This window comes from Oreochromis aureus, linkage group 2 (genome assembly GCF_013358895.1).
Source record: "Oreochromis aureus strain Israel breed Guangdong linkage group 2, ZZ_aureus, whole genome shotgun sequence".
Taxonomy (NCBI): domain Eukaryota; kingdom Metazoa; phylum Chordata; class Actinopteri; order Cichliformes; family Cichlidae; genus Oreochromis; species Oreochromis aureus.
In genome coordinates, this window is record NC_052943.1 from 6,320,810 (window position 1) to 6,334,574 (window position 13,765).

Sequence of the window (13,765 nt, forward strand, 5' to 3'; positions counted from 1 at the left end):
TCTCTTGCTGGTACCATAGACCCACTATCTTAACCCCACTCTTCTCACGGGGCCCTAAGACCACTGAAAGCTGTCACTTTTAATCTCCCTCCCTGCCACCACCCTCCCGTCTCACACGCGCACAGCTTTCAAATAAGGGATTTAGATTACAGTGAACAGTGCTAGCTTCATGATGATGAAGTGTGTGCACTCTGAGGTTGAGCCTTATTGGAATTCAGATGATGTTTGTTGACTCCCTTCTTATAAACAGGTGGCAGTGTGAAGATAACATACAGCATATTGTGCAGACGATGATGCTCCTCCACACGCGTGCACGCACACACACATTCACAGCACCGGATGTGTGCACGTGTGTGTGCGTGCTCTTTTTTTTTTTTTTTTTTAAGCAGTCACAGGGACATTTATTAATCTCTCTATTTCAGAAGAAGTGCGCAAAAGCCTTTCAGGTGCGTGAGCAGGGATTCCTGAACAGATGTCACCTCGTATCCACCCAACATGGAGCTGCAATCACAAAACAAAACCAGCTTTGTTTTGTTGCCTTTGCTGCAGAAAAGTGCAAAATAAAAAGGCAGCATCTCTTCTGTTTTTTCATACCCTACTTCCTGTATTCTCAAAGAAATACCTCCAGTTTATTTTCACGGCTCACTTTCACCTATTAAAATCACACGAGTTATTCAGATTTTACTGAAAGATGGATGCTTTTTTCTTTCTTTTTAAAAAAATCACCTCTCCTCTATTTAGGAGAGGTGGTTAGTAAGGTTTTCTGGATTTCTGAAGCACACACATGCTCACAGACACACACAGGCACACACAAATCATTTATTCAGCTCCTGATTGTCAAGGTAACAAGACTCGACTGTCACCTCAGTGATCTACAGTACCCCTCATCGTGAACTGTAAACAAGGACAAAAGAGAAGAAGAGAGGATACGTGTGTGTATGTCTTTTTACCACAAAAACAGCATATCTGTGAATGTGTGTGTGTCTCTGTGTTTGTCCCCATGACTTGTTGCTAAACTGTTCCATTTTTTCATCCTAAATAACAAAAGATGAGGGAGTTTTTTTCTCTTCTGACAATCTCTTACTTGTCTTTACCAATGCTATGTCTGCATGCAGACCTTGCCACTTCACATCCGGCGGCAACCCAACCTCGATATTGATCTCTTGTCTCAGAGGCTGATGGTGATGACAGAGCCATTACAATTCATCACAGCTAAGTCAAACAGATTCCTGCCTACATGGGACAGTTTTAGGGCACTTGTGCATTTTTTTCTAAGCTTTTTGTTCCTAATATTATTTGTTTATGAGTGTGACACTGCAGTCTATGCATAAAGTTATAGATAAAAAGGAACATTTGCTCTGGTTTGGATGCTAATGTTGGGTCTTCAGTTACTCCTCCTTTTTTGTGGCTCCAAAAGAGCCGCCATAAGTGAGATCAACTAATGTTGCGGTTTCTTGGTCACCAGAAGATTTGCATGCAACATGTTATAAATAGCTAGATGCTCCGTTAATAAATAATCCTCCCTTTGAAAAGCCATAGTGACTCAGCCAGCCCTCATAGCGTTTATTTGAAAATTACGGTAAGCCACTAAAAGCCCTCTTACTGCATAAGATCACAAAAGACAGCATCATCATTAGCTATTGACAGAGGAAGGTACAATGGTTTAGCAAAGGAACCCAAAATACATCTTCTGTTTGATTTTAGAGAAACCAAAATCAAAATGCTCTGAGTGCTGTCAGAGAAGGAGCTTGCTTAAAAAGAGAGTAAAGATATTCTGAAATGTACCTCGATTACACACCAAACAGAAACATTTCGTCTATAATGTGTCATTTTATCCTAACTGTTGAACTTCAGAAACTCGCAAAGGGACCATTTGAGAGTTCCTCTCAAGTTCTATCCCAAAGAAACCCTAAAGTATCATTTCTACTTTAGCATTTTTAAATGTCACAAAAATTCTCACAGATATACTTCAAAGAATAATTTGGTATGAGGGAAAGTCCACTTACATCCTCTCTAACAGCCAGTTTGTGTGAATTCTTTTTTCACACAAGCAAAATTGTTCCATTGTTTATTTATTTTTTCCTCACAAAAGCATTTAGGTACATTTTTAAATTTCTCAGTCTGAATTCAGCCAAGCTTGGGGAAAAAAATTAAAAGTCCTGGTTTCAAAGAGAACATCAAGTTTAAAATGATATAAAAATGGCTTTAATATTTTGCATGGTTGTAAAGTTTATAAATTGTTATTATTATTACTTTGGGTTTATACATTTTTATTATTGTTACTTTGTTTAACAACACGTCCCAAATGATAATAATAAAGCAGAAACTGTATATCTTTTATAAAGTAGCATAAACCTGCCCTTTCTTGCTCCTTGGTAATAAATCTTATGGTAAATGGACTGATTCTTATATAGCGCTTTTCTACTCTACCAGACTAACTTATACAACATGTATCATTTACCCATTCACATTCATACAAGCACTATTTCTGTGCAGCAATGCTTTCTTTCTAATATTTACACACATTTGTACTCTGATGGATGCATCGGAGAGCAACGTGGGCCGAAGAATATTTGGCATGCAGACCACCAACTTTCCGGTTAGTAGATGACCTGCTCTACCTCCTTAGTCACAACCACCCCTGACTTATATATGTTGGAAAGCCTGTTTGTTTTCTTTAAATGGTGCCACATTTGTAAGGAAAATGCATTTATGGGTTTAGCAGTTGTGTATGTGGGTTGTTCCCATGAAAAACTTGCCAGGTCTTCCCTGCCAATGTCAAACAGCTTATTCTGCTAAAAAACTGGTGCCTCAATAGCATGTGGAAGAACTCTACACAACCAATACAACCTGGCACTTCCTTCTCATGCTGGTCACCAGCTTGGTCACACAATGCTGTGCGATGGCATCCAGTTCTTCAACCAGCATTTGTGTTGATCCTACAAGTGTGCAGTAGTGTTGAGGTCAGGATTGCAGGGAGGCTACAGAGTCCTCTCCACCCCCAAATTCTGGAGGTAGTCCCTAATAAACCCCACTTAGTTGGGGTGATCATTGTCATATGGCCCACATACTCAACTTTGCTGCTCAACACACAAATGTATTTTCCTTATAAATATTGCACCATTTAAGGGGAAACAAACAGGCTTTCCAATGGTATAAGATTAATTGCCAGGAATTGTTGCTACAACAAAGAAATAACTAATCAAACACATTAATACCTAACTTTTGGTTTATCATGTTTATTATTTCTAAGGATTAAAGTGTTACAAAAATAATTCCCAAAATCTATATAGATGTTGATAATGCTGGCACCTTAGGCAGTTTATATGGTAAATTTCTACAAGATTGTTTAACATGTCTACACACATACACACATACACTACAATCCTTATAGTGAACTCAAATGGTATAGATATATTATTCCACACCATTTGCCTCTAATCTCACCAAAAGAGATACAATATGAGGGCAAATTAGTACTTTAAGAGGGTTTAGGAAAGTGGATAAGACTGCTTCTGTGGAGATTTTTCATATTCTCAGCCAAGGAAAACAAACAAATAAATAAATAAACATGCCTGCCCTCATCCTACACACTATTTTAACCTTATATTGAATGTTAGGCTGCTTCATCCTTTTATCAGTGACAGTTTATCACTTCTCCATGGTGACTGACATGGTCCTGTTTGATATACTGTTTTTATGTGTTTTGCTTTTATCATTTGCCGCATTTATTAAGTTATAGTGTTCTCAGTATTGTTGAATTTGTACTGTATTTTCATCTCCCCTTCTGTTCATATGCATGCCCTCTATTATGCATTTGTTTATTATGCATTTGTTAATGGGATTTTGGATATGCAATATCTACATCTATGTGACTGCTGCATGAGACAAGCATCCCATAGAGGCCTATATCTATCTAAGAGCATTTGTAAGCAAATGATTGCAGCAATGAAAAATAAGTTTAACTATATATTATAAAAAAAAAAAAATGTTTAAAAAAAAACATCCGAGACCTCTTTAATGCAATGCAGATTTTCAAGCTACTTTAGAAGAAGAGTCATAGAAAATTATTCAACTATGTGCTTATCTGGAAAATGGAACAAATCAAAGATGGATTGGAAGCACGATCATGCAGTCACAAAAATAAAATGTTATGGCCGGGAAGTGTGAACACAAACTGGCAGAAAATCTTGTTCACTGTAGGAGATCAAAAGCAGAGACAGATCTCTCACAAGCACACCAAGCAGCCACTCTTTGGTCATTTACTGACATTGGTTGACCGATAACAGGAAGTAGAGACTGTATAACACGACAGACTGCAGACCTAAGAAGTGTCAAATGCCATGTAAAAAATAACAGATTTGAAATGATTAAGGCAGCACAGTGGCACGGTTGCCTCAGAGCAAAAAGGTCCTGAGTTCAATTCCACCATCAGGCCGGGGTCTTTCTGTGTGGCGTTTGCATGACTTCCCTGTGTTCGCGTGGGTTCTTCCTCCCACAGACGTGCAGTTGGTGGGGATAGGTTAATTGGAAACACTAAATTGTGGTGAGTGAAATTTGTTGTCTATGTGTTCACCCTGTGAAAGACTGGTGACCTGTCCAGGGTGTACCCTACCTCTCGCCCTAAGACAGCTGGGATAGGCTCCAGCTCCCCCCTGTTATCATCTTTTCTTTGTTTTTTGTGGGTTTTTTCTTACTAGGAAAAATTTATTCAGTGATGCATTAAATATTACCTCTTTACACTTTCCACACCTGAATTTTAAGCATTTAGAGAGCGAGGTGTCCGGGACACAGTGCCACCATAGACGATAGCACAACCTTTCAAGAGATCAGTGAATGTGCACCCCGAGTTCAGGTACATGCTGCAGACGCTTACAGTCATTTTCAAACCTTTTGTGCTTTGCTGATATAACCGAAAACTAAAAACACTCCGATACGGGGATTTAAAAAGAGCACCACTGCACCATCATTTAGCAGCTAATTGTTATTTTAATTGTCAGAGATGAACAACGCTGCGACACGCTCAGTTTTGTTTTCCTGCAGGGCCAGGGATTGCATTCAATACCCTTCTCACGTTTAGTTCTCACAAATGGGCAAATTTGTTGGTTGTGCCAGTCATTTAATTTACAGGCGGGTGGATTGAAAGGATTGATCATTTGCTTAATCTATTCAAGCCCTTCAGTTGTGTGAATGCTTAACGCATCGCATTTATCCCTGGGAGAAAGTTGAGGAGGAGATGAGGGGGAGAGATGTTGAAAGAGAGAAGATGCATAGAGGATATTTACTTTGATGTGCTTGCAAACAAAGCCTTAGCTCACCCTAAAAGAAGATATTTCAGGACGAGTGATGTAGTGGATGCGCATAAACCCCAACAACACTAACAAAACTATGAACACACGAACATACAGAGACACTATTACAGGCAACAAATTCAGATAGTCATTCCTTAGTGTTACCTGATAAGGTGCATTGCAAACATGTTTTTTTAGAACAGTGCTCGAATCTTCCATCTATCTCTTTCCCCCACTCTCTCTCTCCTTCATCCTTCATCTCTCGCTCTATCTCTGCTGTTTTTTCCCTCTCTTTTCATCTCTGTCACTGTCCTCCAGCTGGCTAGGTGAGATAACTCCTCCACACCGAGATACTCTCAGCTCATTGGCCCGGCAATGGAACACAGGGCACCAATCAAACGCTGCATCATTAGTCGTGTAGATCATGAGCTGAGCCAGAGCGCTTATCGGGTCTTACTGATCCTGCTCTGTCCTAACCCATCCCACAAATCCAACAAGTCTTTGGGAAAAAAAGCACGCAGAGTTTCAGTTTGTCTGCTTACCAGCTCCATTTTGTTTAACACCTAATTCCTCTTTGAATACGGAGTAATCAGACTTGTTTGACAGACAAATCAGTGCTCTCACAATGGCTGACAAAGTAAAAAGATTATTTTGAGAGGCCTTTGCATATTTGCATTAGAGTCCCTTCATTCTGTTGGTTTAAGGCTGATAAAAAGCTCTGGGCAGGATTTAATTTGTTTGAATGTGGTTAGTAATTACACTTCAGCCAGAGTTCTTCTTGTTGAATAACAATGTCGCCTCGCTTTTGTTCAGGGGGGAGCTAAATAAATTGCCCAATCTATTTCCAGCACTTAAAATCATCTTCCATCAGGCCAGATGATGAAAAATAACTTAAGCTGTGTGCAAGTGTCGATATGTGTGCATACAAATGTCTGTGTCGATGCCTGTAACGTTTAATGTGTGTTCAGAGGCATTTCTCTGTCCACCAGACTGCAAGGAGAGAAAAATAGCAAGGGAAACGAGTGTGTGAGAGAGCAAGAGTGGAATAGCGTGACACAAATTCACATTCATACCACAGTACACAGACAGTTCAAAACCCTGTTGATGTATTGTTGAGATATGTGTAGCTCAACTGGTTGGCGAGTGGTTTTTGGACATTGCTAGCTGTCACTAGCTGAAGCTGCAAATCCGGTGCTGTACCAGAATCCTCTTTATGACTGATGCTGTCAACAGACTGCAGTCATTGTGCCAACTTGACTGCAAGCACTCACTAACTACAAGCAGAATGGTAGTAAAATCTTTGCTTGCAAAGCAGTAGTTGTGCCTCAGTACTGCAGTGAACATGTTTTAAAAGGCTTAACATTTACTCCATTTCCAGTTTGTGTTACACTTTTCACAGTTTTGCCACTGCTTGAAGAGTATTGGCAAGTGTTTGCAGATATGTCAGTGTGTCTTTTATGAACTACAGGAAAATTTAGCAATCCGCTAGTAATCAAATTCAGTAAGAGGACTAGATGTTATAGTCCCTAATATTGCATTGCTTTATATGGATAGAATATTGAGGGGTGGCTGTTATGAGAAAAGGCAGCGCAGAAACTTTACCAGCAGCACACATCGTTGTGTGTCTCAAATTTCGGTCTTTTACCCAAGCTAATCTGCCATTTTTTGGGGGGGATAAGAGATCTGATCTAGATTATCGTATTAAGATTTGGGACACATCGTCAGCAGTGGACCTTGGATTCATCGGGCGTTTCGGCCATTATCACTAGACACCCTCATCCAAGGAGGCCCTGCCAGGATTGATCAGGCCCTGGAGTGTGTCACTGGTTTGTGTTAAATTGTTATTTCAGTTCTTCTTTCTTCTGTTTAGTTTCCTACAGTTTATTTTCTCCTATCTATTCACTGCAACTGAGAAATAATACTTACCTCTTTAGCATTTATGGAGCCAAACTTCTTCATAGGGATAGAAAAGGTGATATAGAGAAGTAAGACAAAACAGACAAGATAGGAGAGAGCAGAGAGGAGAGCCGGAAGGGGGGCGCCCGATCTGGCTTCCCACACCTCCCCGCCGGATCGGGCTGTACACTTTACCTCCCCACTGCCTCCCAGAAAAGGGAAGTGGGAAAGAACACTGAAAAAGCTATTACATGAATATTTTTGCCAGTCACTTGGGGAATACACATTTTTATGTCTAAAGTGGCAGTCCAGTTAATGTCACATGGTTAGCAGTTCTCTCCCGGTCTGAAAGTCTTTTTTCAGCCACATTCATTACCCTCCTCTTTAAAAACAATGCACGTTTGCAATTTGTCTTCACTTTCCAGAAGCCTGAAGTTATATCTGTCGTTTATATTGTCTGTGGTTCAGACTGATGCAACCACCATGTTTTAATGCTTGGCTAAATATAAACCCAACTCGCTTAACTTAGCGGCTGACAAAGACTGACAAAAGCTAACAAAGTCATCCTACCACCAGTGCTAAAGCTAATTTTTTGACACAACCTCAACATGTTATATATGCTTTTGTGTGTGCTGTTCTCTCTCTGTACTAAGCTAACAGGTGAGGAAAAAGGCTTGTACAATTAAATAGCGGATGCTATTGAAAAATGTTCAAATACTGATTATGCTAATGCTAAGGTTCTAATTATACTATGGGTCTCCTTTGTCCTCTTCCAACAACTGCTGCGTTACATTTAGTCATCTGAAAGCAACTAAATAATGAGAAGGGTTGGACGATGTTCTTTTATGCAAAGTACAGTGCTCAAACATTAAATTCATCAAGGCTAAAGTTATGAAGACAAAAGTTGACAGCACAAATTATTAAATGCCACCTATCCTTTGTATCCATTAGCCACAGCTTCATATTTACCTTTACTTTCTCTTCTACCCACAAGCAAAGACAGATGAGCATACTCAAACATTCACAAACTATGACCAAAATGACAAAACATGCCTCCAAACTGATTCTGTACAGCAAATTATAATGAATGCATAGTATATACACGTGGAATAAAATGTAGTGTAAACTTAATTACCCACCTCTGCCCTCCCCAACCAATTAATACTAGATTTTACCAATTCCCAACCTGTTAACCTTATTTAATTAGTATTCTCATATTAACTGGCTGACAGTGATTAACCTTCAACAGGAATTTAAGAAGCCGCTGTAAACGAACAGCCTGACAGCAATTTAGTCACAGAACTGTAGTTCATACCACAGGCAGCATGGTTATTTGCCATTACTGTAAATGTTGCTGTACTTGAAGCTTCTCTGCAGAATTGACAATAATTACTAGAGGCTCAGTTTTTTACTAATTTCCTGTCATCTTATAGTGTCATACTGAAACCATTGAGCTAACTGGCTTCAAACTCTTGCTTTTAAGAAACAAGTATGGAGTAAGTGGGAGAGGGAATATATATATATATATACATATACATATACATATATATGTACATAGTCAGTGACAGTACAATTTAAGTTGTTACCAGTTGTTGGTTAGTGCTGAGGGATGACTGCACCCTGGTGGTCCCTCATAGGCTGTTAACTTCACTTTAGTTTTAAGCCTACAAATTGTAAATAGTCCTGTGCTGCCATCCTGTGTTTAGTGCAAAGAAAATAATTGTTTTAATGTGTCAGAACAGGCCTTTCTGGATGTAAAAAAAAAAAAAAGAGAGAGAGAGAGAGAGAGAAAAGAAAAAAGAAGTTCTTACCCATCATTTATCTATTCATCTATAGAATAGAAATGTATGGTGCTGCCATTTTTTCCTATGGGATCTCAGTATGTGCTCTTCCCTACTGGTATCATTGACTTAAACACTCTAGCACAAACACAGACTTGAACCCACAAAAGGTGTACTGGTCTATTACCACCCATCAACGGGAAGTAGGATGTCAGATTTCTCTGACAAGTCAGTTGGCTTCTAAGGCTGACCTTTGTCAGAGCGTGTCTCATCTCCCACCCTCAGATATAACATTTCAAGCAAAAAGGTTAATTTTGAGGGCCTGGACAAATTAGAGAAGGTCAGAAATCTTCTTCCCACTTCACAATATTACAAGGAAACAAACAGCCTATTAGAAAGATGTGCTTGAAAGGCTGAATCAGTGTGTGACTTGAAGAGCATTGAAATATAATGAGCTCCAGAAGGCATTCACGTAGGATAGTGTTGATTATTTAGGGACTGTATGTAGGTTTCAGCAAGGTTTAAGTAGAGTCTAAGCATAACCAGGGTGCAAGATATGATTACTTTTGTTGTAATTTTTTTTCAATTCTGTATGCACAATGGACCTGGCTAAATGAAGAACCTCAAGACTTCAGCCAGTAGGTGGTGCTGTAGTTTCCTCAGAGAGCACTTTAGAGACAGTGATCTTAATATAACGTTGATGTAATCCAGTAAAGCCCAAAGTCATCCAGTAATGTGATGTCACACATTAACACAGTGATTACCAGAGGTAAGCATCATTTTGCTTAAATCACCGCATCATTTCAAGGGTTGGGCTCAGACTGAAAGAGCTAAGTGCTGATGTGTTTATGTATCATACTATATGTTGGTGCAGGGAATTCATAGCACAATGTAGCAAAAGTAAATATGATTAGCAACATGTTATCAGTAACTGAAGAATCAGAAATACCACTCATACCATACTGTGCAAAAGTTTTGAGCCATCTTACTTTATAAAAATAGAATTTTGCACTAACAAGGAGATTCCCAAAGACAGAAAATCTGTGGCAACAGATGTTATGAAGTGAGGAATACAAAGGTAAAAGTTTTAGTTTAAATAATCATCATTATGTGCAGAGGAGGTCAGGAGAGATGTACACAGCCATCTATAAAACACAGTGGAGGCTCTGTCATGGCTTGGGGCTGCGATTCAGCCAGTGATGTTTGGGATCTTGTCAAAATTTATGGAATTATGATGCAGAAAAACACTGTCAGATTTTGATCCACCATGCAGTACCATCTTGAAAGTGTGAAATGCGAAATGTGAAATTATTTTTGTAGCATATTAATGATGCAAAAAAAAAAAAAATTACCACTGCAGTAAAAATATATCTGGATTGAAAAACAAACCATTGAACACTATCACTCATGGACTGGCCTCCAATACCACTGACTACTACAGGCAGCTAAGTTTGCCTGAGAGAGTTCAGGCTTTATTAAAGACTAAAGGTGGTAATACCAAATACTGACTTCAACCTTGTTAGAATTGTACAAAAAATCTATTTTCATTTTCCTAGCAAAATAGATTGAAAGGTGGCTCAAGACATTGGTACAGCACTATAGATTAAGGAAAGACATATATGCCAAAAAATTATAAGTATCATAAAATATACAGCAAGAAAGAGGGAGAGATGTGCAAAAAAAAGAAAAAGAAATTGTAGATAGTATTTATTGGGGATAAAAGAATAAAAATTTATGAATGATGTCATTTTACATCCAGTCACTTGATTCCATTCCAGGTCATGTTGACTCATCATCCGTGCTGATCGGAGATGAGCTGTTCTTTTTTGAGATGGGTTTCCTCAGCAGCTGCCATCAGCAGACTGTAACCGTACCTCTGGAATGAGCAGTGGGCTTCATGATGTCAGGAAAGGACCATGAGCTCCTCACATCACAACTTTATTAGTGTATGATGTAATCAAGAGCTGTTTGAGCACAAAGTGGGTTAGGTGGCAAATAAAGCCACCCACATACAGCTGCTAATGAATAAGAAATGACTAATGATTGCCCCATTAATCCTCTTAGTTTAAAGGATAGTGGAATATTGTTTTCAGCCTAGCACTACAAAAATTCAAGAAGAACCAGTTTATTGACATTAATACATGCATGCAGAATACAGATGTATATTTTTTCATCATAGGTGTTTTTATTTTATTTTTTGCATCCTATCAATCCAAATTTTTATAACTTAGTTGGCCACATTGTTCCTAATGATGGACTTTTTTTTCTGTGTCTGCTTTCTGTTTGTTTTTCCGGTGTGTAACTAACAACTCGGTGCTCCAGGGTACCTTGGTCAAAAGCACTTAATTCCACCTTTGCAATTTTAATAGATGGAACTATTTACAGTATTTAGTTAATATTTAGTTAATATATTTGCCATGGGTTCTAAATTGGAGTAATGCACAGTATCCAGGGGGTAGGGAAACTCTGTCAGTCATTTTAAGGAACAAATACTTCAACTGTGCCAACCATGACTTCATCTTCTGGATGGGGAACTTCACATACGGGAAGTTATCATTATGGTGGAGAAGTTGCTGGATCTACTGTACCCGAGAGTTGGGCCATAACCTGGTCTGCCACACATGAAAAGGAGAGTTGATAGTACTACATTAAGACTACATCCACACTAATGCGTTTTCGTTTGAAAACGCATCGTTTTCTCTCCGTTTTGGCCTGCCGTCCACACTGAGACGGCGTTTTCGCTGATGGAAAATGCAGCGATTTGAAAACGCTCTCGAAAACGCATACATTTGGAAACGGTGCTGTCACATCGCAGTGTGGACAGCAAAAATGCAGACTTTCTAAAACGATGACGCATGTTAGTCATATGACCAATTTTGTACTTTTGTGTTACTCCCAACAACAACTCCGCCTCATTGTTAGTCCATTTAACAACTCGGTGCTTTTCCTCAACATTCTGCTGCAACGTTTCAAAGAGCCAGAAAGTAAATAACCGGCAGACAGAAATGAGGCAGGTCGAATGTTCTTGCGTTTTACGCATGCACAGTACTGGAACATAAGCGTTTTCAGCCGTCTCAATGCGGACACACAACTCTGTGAAAACGAAGACGAAAACACCGTTTTCAAATCTATCCGGGCTAGTGTGGACGTAGCCTAAAAGCCCCAATCAAAGCAGCGATGACCTTCTCGGGAGTGAGGAAAAACTCCACCTGTTGACCATTCAACTCAGCTCAGCTGGAAAATCTACTCAACAATGGTGTTTAACTTTGCTCCCAAATCACAGAAAGGGAGGCACCAACTGTTTGCTCCTCCTGTAACATGTCAGCACACCCTGAGCATAGTATGGGGAAAACTATGTGCCATAACTGCCTGTTGAGTTTGATTAGTTTTAGATGCTTGTAATTGTTTCTGCAATAAGTCAGATTGGGAAGAAAGGGCTCCCTTTGATTGTTGTCATTATATTTTGGGGCAAAATTTCTAGGCCCAGCCAAGATGAGGGGGGATGGAAGGCTCAGTGGTGTCATTGCTGCTTTTTTACAGATGATGTGGTTCTGTTGACTTCATCGGCCTCCAGCTTGCATTGGAACACTTTCCATTTGAGTGTGAAGCAGATGGGATGAGAATTAGCACCTCCAAGTCTGATTGCATGGTTCTCATGTGGAAAAAGGTGGAGTGTCCATGACGAGTTTCAGTATTTCAGGATGTTATGTATGTTTGAGGGGAGGTTTGACAGATGGATTGGTGTGGCATCTTCAGTAATGTGGATATGAAGCTTGATTTACAGTTTGATCTATGTTCTGACGCTCAACTGTGATCACAAGCTCTGGATAGTTGAAAGAATGAGATTATGGATACAAACAGAAACAAGCTTCCTCTGAAGCATGTCTGGGTTGTCTGTTGTAGATAAGATAAGAAGCTTGTTGATTTGGGAGGGACACAGAGTAGAGCCACTATGCGTCCACATCCAAAGTAGCCAGTTGGAGGTGGTTCAGGCATCAGAATGGCTCCTGGGCATCTTGTAGATGAAGTGTTTTTGGTATGCCTTAGAAGGAGGAGATAAGGAGGCCCCAGGGTAGACCCAAGGCATTCCAGAGAGATTAGATCTCCTGGCTGGCCAGCTGTGTGTTTATTTCAGTTATTTCATATTGGGGTCAAAATGATGGAGTTTGGGTTAATTATAGAAGTACAACACATAAAATCTTTACTTGAAATTTCTGTGACACCAGAGTCACATGATGATATATAAACTTTGAAGTAATAATGTGGATTATACTTGGGATAAAAGATGTAAAGTGTATTAAAGAAAAGCATACAGTACATTTGATTAAATATCAAAATTAACTAAACTATTAATATTAATTACATAAGTAATAATGCTTTAAGAAATAAAATATCTATTATTAATGTTGTTGTTGTTGTTGTTGCTGTTGTTTGTGATGGACCAAGCTGAAACAGCAGGAATCACGGGAATTATTAGAAAAATTGGTTTTTAATTAATTAAACCCCCCAAAAATATATATTTTAAAAAGTAATAAATGTTGAGCGAATAAAAGACGTAAAAGAAACAAAACTAAACCCAGAGAACTCCGAACTCAACAAACCAACGGAAATGAGATACAGGGACATATATAATAGCTGATCAGACAACTATGACACAACAGGGGTAACTAAACAAAACACAATCATAAACCACAAAAATGATGCAGCACAGTCTAGTTTGTTAAAAAACTAAACACCAAAGAAGAAAATCTAAACCCACTAAACCCCAAAGTCAAATATTTTATTAAGTACAAAACC